This window comes from Falco punctatus (genome assembly GCF_963210335.1).
Source record: "Falco punctatus genome assembly, chromosome: 4".
In the NCBI taxonomy this organism is placed as follows: domain Eukaryota; kingdom Metazoa; phylum Chordata; class Aves; order Falconiformes; family Falconidae; genus Falco; species Falco punctatus.
Window position 1 is genome coordinate 2,129,691 of NC_137583.1, and position 12,020 is coordinate 2,141,710.

The 12,020-nt window shown below is 41.6% G+C and overlaps 1 protein-coding gene across 13 annotated transcripts in view; it reads left to right on the forward strand.

Moving 5' to 3' along the window:
- The first annotated feature begins 522 nt into the window (after window positions 1-522).
- The window catches only part of ATP2B2 (ATPase plasma membrane Ca2+ transporting 2), a 434,838-nt gene continuing 423,340 nt past the window's right edge, over window positions 523-12,020 (forward strand). For all 13 annotated transcript variants that reach the window (XR_013927793.1, XR_013927794.1, XM_080385382.1 and 10 more), the window contains exon 1: window positions 523-936. The gene's annotated coding sequence lies outside the window, so the exon portion shown is untranslated. The remainder of the gene's footprint in view (window positions 937-12,020) is intronic.

The window sequence follows — 12,020 nt, forward strand, 5'->3', positions numbered from 1 at the left end:
AAAGATGCTATCCTCTTTTGGGCAATGTTGTGAGGAAAAGTTGCTTCAAATCTATGTTGTGAGGGTGTTTTTCACTAGTTTTCTAATACAGGAGTGTTAGTTCCTCAGTCTACGTAACACACGTCATCTGTACCTTGTATGTCCTTCATAAAGTGAAAATATACATACATTTTTCCACAAGTCCTGTGTCCCAGGGCAAGACTCTCCATCTCTCAGAATCGGGGTCAGGCTTTCCCCTCGTGGTTTTGCAGAATCCTGACTGAAAACTGTGAGAAGGAAAACAAAGGCGGTGGCGGGACACCTTCGCTCTTGCCAGCCGCGATGAGCTCCCCGCTCGCTGAGGCGGGGCCGGGCCGCCCTCACCTGCGCGGCGGCTCCGCGCGCTTCCCGCCCGCGCCCCGACATCTTGCGAGCGCGAGAGGCGCATCCTAACGTCGTAAGTTACCAGTATAAAACTGGGAGCTCTGGGCTCCCCCTGCCCCTTGCCCAGCCCTCCACCCCCCGCCGCAGCCTGGGCCCCCTCCGCGGGACCCTCGGCCCTGAGGAGTGCCGCGGGCGGGAAGCCAGGGCCGAAGCGCGGAGGGGCGCCCCCAGCTCCGCGCTCCTTGGCGCTCGGCGCAGCTGGCCGCGGCGCCGGCCTCTCCCCGCTGAGGGGAGCCCCAGCCCTGCCGGGGGAGGCGAGGCTCCGCTGGGGCCGGCACCTCGGTGGGGAGGGGAGAGGCGCTGCCCGCCTCCCCCCCCGCCCAGGGCTTCCCCGCTCGCCGCGGCCCGCTAAGTCTGACGGAGCGTCGCCGCCGCCCACCGCAGCGCAGCGGCCCGGCGCAGGAGGGAGGCGCCGTGCGCGTCCCGACTCCCCGGGCGCCGCCGGTGAGGGGACAGCGGCCGCCTCCGCGCTCCCGGCGGCTCCGCTCCGCTCGGCTCCGCTCGCTGCCTCAGGTAGGAGCGGGAGAGCGGCGCGGCCCTGCTCCGCCGACGCGGGTGTGGGGGGGGGGGCGGTGGTGGGGAGCGGTGCCTGGGGTCTGCCCTGCGCTGAGGTGACCTTGAGGCGCGGGGGGTGGCAGGGGGGCGCTGCCTGGGGTGGCGGTGGCGGGAGCCCGCCGGGGCCGAGCCCGCCCCGCCGGGATGCCGGATGCAGCGGGATGCGGCTGAAGGATGTTTTCGGGCGGTGAACGGAGACGGCGGTGCCGAGGGCTCGTCCTGCGGGACGGGAGGGCTGCGCGGCAGCCGGCTGCACCGCCGCGGGGGAAAACCGCCTCGTACAGCCCTTCGGTCTCGGTCTGTCTCAAGCCAGGCGGTTTCTTTAGTGACAGGGACAGGAGCGCGCATGAGGCGGCGGGGACCGCGCTCTCCCGTGCCCTGCTGGGGAAGCCCGGAGGTAGGGCGCCGGTGGCGGCGGCGAAGCCCGCGCTGACCCGGCCGAAGCACAGCGGTCCCCGGGCGAGCGCCACCGCGCCCCGCGGGAGCCCGAGCAACCCCGGGAACAGGCTCTGGGTGCCAGTTTTCACAAGGTGACGTTCTTCTTGGCAATACTTGTTCGAGAGAGTTAGCACGAGGCTTACGCCCCGCAGCCCTGGCCCCTCGGCTGGGCTGTGTGAGATGAGCTGGTGGAAGCAGAAGCCCCTCAGCCCCGTCGCCGCCGCGTCCTCGGGCGGGGGAGCTCGCCCAGCCCCTGCGCCTTCAGCTGGGCCCTTGTGCGGCGGGGCTCGGCTTTTTTCCTTTTTTTTCCACTGGGGGATTTAAGTATGTGTTACAAGCAGTCGTTTCCAAAGCCTCGCGGTACTCCAGTGAAGTGTTAAGAGCACCTTGGAGCCCGAGAAAATCCGCGTCGGGAGGTGACATTCCGTCGGTCGCCCGGTAACGCAGCCGCCGAGGTGCCCCCGGTGCCGGCCGAGGTGCCCGCTGCAGTCCCCGTTGCCATCGCCTTGGCACAGATGTCAAGGTGTGCTTTCCTGTCGTCACCGAACGTAACGGATTCTTCTACAATGTTGACCTAGAGACTGTACTAGAAATGTGAAAGGAGCACTGTTTTCCGTTAGGTATCTTTGAAAGGCCTGTTGTAGGTGGAGGAAACCTCTCTTGTTTAATTAAACTGTTAAAAAGTTTACTTCTTTCTGTGTATCTCTTGCTGATCTTTTTTGCTTCTTATTGTTGTGCTCTTTTATCACGTTACACCAACACAACCTAATCCTGTGGTAATACTTTCTTTACTGTCTTTTTACTTAGTGTATTTTGTAGTAAAGTGATATTTGAGAAGCACGGATACCAAGATAAGGTGCTGGGAAGCTTGGCAAGCTGAAAGCAATGGTGTAGAGTAGGACTATACTGCTGCTGCGATAAACTAAAATCTAAGTTTATAAACAGTGTGAAAGTTGACACTGCTGTAACTCAATTCCCAAACAGTAAAAATAAATCTTTGAAAGAATACCGATACATTGGTGGTAGGTGCTGCAAGCCCTTAGTTACGTAAGCAGTACTCTGAAACTGAGTGGGACTGCATGCATGCGGTCGTGCTCACAAGTAGCACTTCATTTTTGATTCTGTCCGTTCATCATCTACACATGACTAATTTTCATGTGGTAACTCAAATAGGAGTCAACATTTTTGTAACTTCTATGTGAAGAAGCGCTTGCTTGTCCATATCTATGAATCTTGCTAATAAACTAGTTCAGTATTCTTTTTAATGACTTTAGGATCTCATGTCGAGCTCCATTTTCAAAGTGAGTACTGCTGTAAGTTCTTCCTAAAGCAAAAGAATATGTATTAAATGTTCAGTTTAGTGTCAATATTAAAATTTTCACTTTTAACATTTAATGGAATGAATGCAGGGTATTATATTACCTTTAATTTGTGTTTGATGTAGTTACTAGTATTGTCCTTTGCTCACGTTATAAATCCTGGACCACAACCTCTTGACCATCTAGGCTACTGAGTGTGATATTGATCCAAATTTCTTGCATGTCACTATCCAAACCATACCTTTTAACCATTCAGTTGCCTATTTCCTGATGATGCGAAGTAAATTTTTATTATTTTTGACCAGTTCCATGGGGAGATAATGGATGTACTTATATGTTGTCCTATAATGTCGTCACCTCAATAGGATTTATTTTGGAGTGTAATGAGAAGAGTGAATGGACCATTATAATAGCCAGTGGGTTTGGTTTGGTTTTCCCTCAAATAGATGTTTGGTGTCATTTGAGATGCCTCCCAGTACTTACCCCTCCTGCCCTTTTGCACGGCTTCAGAGGGCTGTGATTCTCTGCTATGGCCCGTGTTGTGTATCAGACACAACAGGGCACCTCAGATAGCATTAGCTACCTCTTTGTAGATAGTTGAGTGAAACCTGGTGCATTTGTCTGTTTCCTTGTCTTTTGTTAGCTAAGAATAGATCACTTACCACAGTAACTAGTGGCATGGCTAGGAAGTATTTGTGTGCATATAGAAAATCGCCTTAGTGCTACCTTAGAGTTTATCTACACCAACAAAACCTGCATATTCTAATTATTTGTCCAAAATTTATAATAGGCAATTTAAAAAGCAAGTGAGGTTAAAGAGAAAATTATGATACTCAAAATACTATAAAATTTGTATTGTAACTTCAGAATAGGTGCAGGATGATGATGACTGCAATTGGGAAAAAATAATCTGTGTTGATCATGAGGAAAAAGCAGAGTAATTATACAAGAGTTAAGTGATTATTTTAGTTAGTCTGATGGGAGATGATAGTGGAAGAGATAATTAGGGACAGGGAAAAATGTTTAAGTTAAACAAAACTGTGTGGCTGCTGAAATCTCTTCAAATAAACATTTGAACAAAATTCAGACTTCTGATGAAGATTACCATTGGAATGCATGTGTCAGATATACTTAAGAATTCTCTTTGAAAATAAAGCTTTACATATGATGTATACTGTGCAGTAAATGTTTGCAATTCACAAAGTTCGAAGTGGAACATAAGTTGTCCTTTGGAAGAAAAAATACATAAAACCTAAGCAAAGATAAGTATAAATGTGGATTATTTTAAGAATAGGAGTGGCAAATGCAAAAGGATAAAATAGTTTTAATTATCTGAACAGAAAAAGTCTAAAATCTTTGAGAAAGGCAAAGTGAACATGGACAAATAATGTTTACTTGTAATAGGATAATAGACATGACAGTAATGCGTGTCACAGTGACTGAGATGCATGTTGGTCTCAGTATATTCATGCTATGAAGTTATCAGTTAAATCAGAAAAGCTTATTTTTTGCCAAAGCCTGCTCTGAAAAAAGTTTCATCTTCCATAAATGGAGTTATTTAGTAGTGAAATATTTCAGACTTCCATTTCAAAGGTGTGACCAACTCTTTCACGTTAATTTGATATAATATAGCATACCGTAAGTGATGTGTTAACTGGCATTTTCCTGGGTCACCCTGTAGGCATCAGCATGGACTTATATCTAAAGGTCACTGTGTAAAAGGCTTTGTTTTCACATATTTGGAACCTTACGTTCAGAATTCTGGAATATTTTGTAACATATAAATAAAATAGCTGCTGTGCTGCAGGGACGCCCTCCACACACTGGAATGTAAACCAAGAAGGCTTTGAATGTTTCTCGGAGACAGAAGTTGCTACATATTTAGCATGTACAATAGGAAGTGTGTTTTGGAGGGCTCACTGAATACCTTTAAGTGTGCAGAAAAAGACATGATTTTGGATGGGCCTGAGTTTCTTCAGTCTGAATGCTCAGGTCAGTGCCCTCATAATTTCAATAGCAATTCTCTTGTGGAAGCTTATTTATCTGCTTTTGGCTATTTCTCTCCTCTGATCTAAAGCCCTTGCATTGCTAGCACATTTTGCAGTCTTCCCATCGCTCCTGTTTCAAGGCAACACATCCCAAGAACTGTACAGCTTCCAGAAGCTGCCATATTTGGAATGCCTTATACTTGTGAAGGCAACATTGTGGTGCATTTCTGAATGTCTGCGAAAGAGCAGGAACAGTGATGCTGAGTACTATATAGTACAGTTGTCATGATACAGGAATCTTTGTTTGTGCTATGAAATTATTCATTGTATAGTGGAACACCTTTAGGAGGTAATAGCACTGGCTTTCTCAGAACCAAAACTGCTTTCTTTCCTTGATGCTTCTTGTGAAGGAGGTACTTTGTCCTGCCTGCATGTAGCAGTCTTATTATGTATATACATTATATGTATATATGGAAACCATCATGTGGGTTTGCAAATTCATCGAGGAAGGATTGATTTTAATTGTTGAAGGGACAGGATTTAGAGCTGCAAGACTTGAATTACCTTTCCCTCTCACAATCACCAAGCTTTGCAGCACTTTGAACTTGGATGTGCATTTCAAGTTTTGAAAAACTTTGTGTGGTATTAAGCCCAGAATAGTGAAGCTGTCTCTAGTCAGCATTTATATTTCTAAGATTAATAAGTCATTAATTCCATAATGTTTGGGGAATTACTTTTACCCTGATTTATTTATTAACATGCCTAAAATAACTTATATTGAACTTTGTGAAAAGTATGTCTAAAAATGTCTATAATTGTCCAGCAGGAATGAAGATTGCTTAAAAATATTGCAGTTGCTGATTGTCTACTTCATATTACATGCATCTCTTCTTAAAATGCTTTCATATTCAGGATTTTTCTGATGAATAGGAGCTTTTTCTCAGTGATTAACAGTGAGGCTAACACGTAGCATATTCCTTTTGATATCTCATTGTGAGTAGGAGATGCTTTCCAAGCATCTGGATAGCTTTACTGTGCAAAAGTCACAGTGTCACCTTGAATGTATTTGCTGATCATATATATTCTATCCTGCTTATTGAACAGCAGTTCTTCATAGTGGGAAATCTTCCATCATGTGAAGGTGTGATTGCATTCAGGAGAACATACAAAATAGCCCCATATATTAGACTATCTAGCATTTCAGGGTTGGGTTTTTTTTTCTGTTGTTTTATTGGTATTTTAAACCTTTTTGTAATATCATTATTATTATTTAAACTGGCTAATAATGTTTAAGAGGATTGAAATAACAGGAATTTTTTTCTCAGGGAATGTTTTCTGTAACCAAAACTGGAAACTCCCAGTAGATTGATGAGTTCCTAGGAAGTATTTGAATAAGTGTCTCAAAATGCTTTTAAACAGCAGTATTAAATGAGGATATCTATGATAAACAAGAGAAGAAGAATGTTCTTTGCTGTCATCAGATTTCTTAGCAGTTCTGTTCGTAGCAATTGCTAGTTTAAGGTAAACTCAGTTTATTCCAAAAAAATTAGGATTTTTCTTCTATGTCATCTTAGGAAATTGATCTGTGCTGTTTTAGGTATTGGCCTACAGTCACAGTAAAAGCAAAATGGTAGTTCTGAGAATAAATTTACACATAAAAACTAATTGGCAATATTAGGTGTATATACAACTGCTTTGTTGCATTGAATTTATAGGCTTAAGTTCAAATGCAGTTTTAATCCACTGCTTTATTCCACAACATCTACAAGTTCATCAGCATTTTTCTAATGTGTGAAGTGTTTTACTAGCTTTAAATCAGTCTTTGTCAACTGAAGATAGAAGACTGGCATGGGTTTTGGCCTATAAATAATAGAAATTAATTACAAGTCAAAATTTTATCTGGAGAAGATCTATTCCATAATATTGGTTTTTTTTTTAAATTATGTAAATACCAAGTGTCCAAAAGCCCTGACAAAAGCTAGGCCCATTTTTGGTTAAACATGCGAATGACACAAGAATTATTCCAGAAGAGATAGAATGATTCTTCTTGAAAGGTTAAATAACTCTGAAAAAGTAACGTGTTACACACTGTAGCCCGGCTGATTCTGCGTCAAGTGCTAAAGAATTTGAGAGCAATAGGAACAAGAAAATGCCATTATAGTCTGTGAGGGTTGGTTTTAATAGGTTTGTTTCCTCCAGAAGATACAGTATTATGTTGCTTTTTGTGTGACCCAACAGTGTTCCTATCATATTTTTTCTTGGCGCTGCTAACATTTATTGCTCCCTAGCTAAATAAGATGACAAGATAAAGTTACATTTACTGTGAATTTTCTTGTGATTTTTCCCCCTCTTCTTTCCTTTTTTTGACTTAGGTTTTGCAAGTTTGTGGACAGGAGAGAAAGTTGGAAGGGTTACTTTACGTGTGGTACTCCTGGCATGAAATATGCCTTTTTCAAAAACACCATTATAGTATTTGTTACTTATAGTCTATAATGGCTTCCAGATCCCTTCCGGCAGAACTCAGTTTATCTCTGTTTTGTATTTTAGCTTGATTTCTAAATTTGCACTTGCTCTGCTTGCAGTTTACTTTTCAATAGGTTCTTCAATATATTAAGTTTTATTCTGAATTTTGATCTTGTCTGCTTGGGGACTGAAAGTGATATGAACCCTACCTGCTTGCTTCTCAAAGGTTTTTTTTCTGCTGAAATTGTTTAATGTATACAGCCAGCTGAGAGATGTATTCTTGCAGTGTACCACGTGAAATTTAATTCTGTTGACAGTGAGTTTTAGTAATCACTTCTAATTTGTGTGGCAGTTTGTTTTTGTTTTTCAAGAATCTGTGTACCCACTAAGCTGCAATTTTGTATCAGTCCTCTGCCAAGCTGTGATTTCATATCAGTCCTTACTGTCCCATGAAAATACTATGTTGGACAGTTACTGAAAGCCTTACTATAGCCAGTATAAATTGCCTATCACTAGGTTTTTCTTCTTTAGTAGGCTGTTTACCATATCAAAATGGAAGTTTCATTGGTTTGATGTTTTGATTATTTTCAGGCACTTAATCCTTCAGGTGCTTATGTGATGATTTGACATGTTTCAGCATCTTCCTTGGTATAAAAGGGAGGTGGATTTGTTTGCAGTTTCTTGAGTTAGACTCACTTCTCCTTTTAGAAGTGGTGTACTGTTTTTGTCTCTCCGCAGTCCTTTGAGCACTTTACGCTTCCTTTGTGCATTATTGAATATAATAGCTAATGTTTGGGGACTGCTTTAGGTAATTCCTAAAGTACTCTGCAGTGAACTTCATCATTCTCTATCAAACTGAGTATGTCTGGCTTCTTTCAGCCTATTCTTTTTTCTTCAGGCCTGTAGGCCCGTTTTCTTGGTAAAAATCACTTCAGAAAATTTTTTGCTTTTCATTATCCCTTAGATGGAGACATTAAAAGAATAAGAAGGAGATACTGAATGCTTTGGCTTTCTCTTAACCATCTGTTATTTTCTCTTCTTTCCCATTAAATCCTAGAACCTCTGCTTATCTTTGTCTCCTGCTTACTTCTGCTGTATTTATAGATCCTTTTCCTATTGCCTTTTTGTGTCCCTCGTTAGTTGTTGATCCTTTTGTGTGTTGGCTCATCTGGATCATACCCGAGATGTTTGTGCCATTCTTTATTACTTGTTCTTCATTAAATGCTTGTTTCACCTTTTGTACAATCTGTTCTGATAGTCTAAGCCTTTAAAGACTCTGGATGCAACAGAATAGTCTCCTAAAACACTTCCTGTATTCCCTCTGCACTGAGATAATCTGTTGCACTATTTTATACAGGCTCTGTTGGTAAATATCAGCTTTCCTGAACTCCTTGATGATCTCTTCAGGAGATGTTATAAATCACTTGGCTGAGTTTGCTGAAGTTGCTGTCTTGAATTCCACTTCTTTTTTTGGTCCTTCTTTCACATTTTTCTTTCAATATGCTAGTGAATTCTCTTGACTTGTGATCATGCTTACTTGAAGTGTATTGCTGGTCTTAAAATCTCTGCCAATGCTTTCCTATTAATCAGAATAAAATACAACTGCAGCATTAGCAACGTCTTCCATGTTCATACCCTTAGCTTGTTAGCAAAGCTCCACCTTGATAATATACTATAGTTCCTCCTTAAGGAAGCAGCATGAAAAGATGAATAAATTACATGTATGTGATGACTAGGGTATGGTATAGGGGAACAAAGACTGTGTTTTTACTTGCTTTGTTAGGCGACATTTTCTGCCTTCATACAAGTTACTTGCCTTTGCTGGGCTGTTGTTTCAGATTAATAATTAAACTGTTACAGTATGCAACTAACCTGCATGTTTCAAGGGTTAATTCATCACTACTTGTAAAGCTAATGAGAATTTTGGCTAGTAAATGCCGTTGTTAGTGCAAAGCACTGTTTGTATCTGCAAGGTATTTCTAATGTTATTCAAACAGCATAGTAAAGCCACTCACTTAAATAGAAGTGTTGTAGGTTCTCATATACACAACCAAGTCCCTTCTTTATGTGAAAACATCAGGGTTTTTTATGTTCTTGCAGGCATCATTCTGAGAACCAGTGCATTTCAAGAAGAACCTGCCTAGAACATAATACCCTTTCAGTTAAAATTTCATCCTCCTCCAAGGAGGGGGTATCACATTCGTGAACTTAGCACCAAGTGTTGCATTCTTGTCAAGACACCATTTCCAAGTAACATGTAAGGCCTGATAGTCAAATCAGTGATAAGATAATGCCGTAGAAATATTAAATGTATTAAGGGCAGGATTTTTAAAAAGGGGAGGAATAGAGGCCAGAGGGAATTTTTAGTCCTGTCCTGTTGGCTTTTTAATGGGAATTGTGCGTCTATAAGTTGGATGTTTCTGAAAATTGTGCTCTAAATTGGTGACTAATAGAGATCTTCCCATGATAATGACTTACAAGTTACCGTTATAATTCAACTGAAGATTACTGGAGTTTGATTCAGTACCTCCTGGAAATGACGAAAATTTTGTCATTGATTTTAGTGCCTTTGGGTTATGTTGTTAGGGTGCTCTGATGAAATAATGTGCTTTTGGGGGCTAATTTTACCCCTTCCAGTGCATCTTGGTAGCCAGAATTGAAAGTCACGAGTTACAGGAGAAACAGATGATGGAGTAGTTTTTGACGTATAAGGTCCTGTTCCCCTGAGTGCAGGAAGAATCAGGCAAAATGAGTTTCTCTCTGCCAGCTTTACATAGCAAAAGCTCCGTGTTGGATTTCCTGGGGAAGGAAAATGGGAGGTGGGTTACGCAGCAGCTATTACTGCTGTGCAGCGTGGGCTCTGCATCAAACAGAGCAGCAGCAGTGCCCTGCCTTCCCTCCCAGCCTCCTCCACCAGAGCACAGGCATGACTGATGCTGCAGCCTTTGCTGTTACGCACCACTGAGGAGCTGGCTGCTTTCATCATTCCTTCTCTTTCTTCGTCTTTTACTGTCTGCCTTTCCTCTTTCATCTTAGCTATCTCTTCCCATTTGCAAAAAGTATCTAGATGAATCCTTTCCTCTTAAACAGTTTGAATTCCCGAAGAGTGTTATATTTGATATTGCTTTGGATGGAAGCATGCCATTTACAGCTGTTTTAATAGAGGGATGTCAATGAAATCTACCAGTTTTATCCAACCAGATTTTAAAGCATCCCAGAAGCACAGCACTGTCTTTGGGTAATATGTATATAAATAAAAAAAAATAGAAGCCCCATATATATGTTTGTGGGGGACATAAAATTTATAAAAGAACAACAGTGGATCACTGGTATTATTAATAAACCAGATAAAATATTTAGAGATTTTTTAGGGAGATGTGGAATTTTTGTTATCAAGTCAATCTGTGAAAAAAAGATTCGTTAATCAAAACAAAGATTTTTGAAAGTATGTTCATTAACACTGAAAGATGAGCTGATATGTCCAGATCCTTCTGCAATGGAGAAAGACATTTTTCTAAATGAAGATACAGGGGTACTGTTGTTTAACTGGAAGTCATTTGGAAGTATTTTTGTCTTCTCACAACACCACTCAGTGCCTGTTAGCACTCTGCCTCTTTGTTACAATAGGTATACAACACGGATGTCTTTTCAAGTTGAATAAAATTCTGCTTCAGACATGACCCTGCCTGAATTTCTCTGTCTGTGGAACAGAGTATTGCACACTGAAGGACACTCAGAGAAGTTGAAATGAACACTTCTGAGTGCATACGTCAGTGTTTAGTTCCTATGTGAATGCTTTCTTCAGTGTGTGTGCGTGTGTGTGTGGAGGCTTTATCAACCTGTTATTATATATCACTTCTGGCTTCATAACTTTCCTATGATTCAATCTGATTTTTTTCTTTTTTTTTTTCTTTTTTTGGGGGGGGACGACACACACGACATATTTCTGTGTAAATATGGTAAAAGAAATATGAGATTGGAGGGGCTTATGATATCATTCTGATTAGAAACCTATGACTTCTGGAAGAAAACTGTAGCCCTAGAAACTTTGCTGTGCGAGGGGAAGGTATACAGAAGGAAAAGCCATAGGATGACTATAAGTGTTGAACAATACAACTGGAACAAAAAGCTTTCTATAAATAGTAGCGTGGTCCCAGTTCAGTGAAGTGCTTAAGCATATGCCTAATCCCTCCTTGTTCAACAAAGCACTTACATGTGCATTTGAATTATGCTGAAATAAAACATCTAAACAGACCTAAGTGCTTTGTGGAATTAGGGGCTGTATCTATGCAGACAGACCTGGAGAGAAGGATAGTTTTCTTTACGGGGAAAATGGTATGCTGTAAGCCTTTGTGGCATAATACTTCATATGAAATTTCTGACATTGTGCACTTACAAATTAACTTGCAGAACTATTGGACATTAAAGTATTAGAGAGTAACTAACTGAATTCTGATATTCCAAAAATTGTGTCCTTTTGTTGTTTGCAAATTGGTCAGACTTGATGACAGCTGCTGCCTTTATAACAGTAGGACCTGTATTATCTACTAAGGTGAATTTCCAATTTATTAGTAAAACTAATACAATGAGGATATTCCTCATGATGTCAGAGAAGCAGTCTGCACTCAGGAATTCAAAGCATAGGCTTCTCAATCCAGGTACCCCAGCTAGCACACTGTCAAGGAGTTTTCAAATACTTGTAAAGATCGTTTTGACTCTCAACTTTTGAGGTACTTACATAAGACCTCTTATAAAGGCTTGGTTTCACAGAAAATATTTAGCACCTATTTTCTTAAAATGAAATCTAGTTAATCATTTCAATTTTCCAAAATAT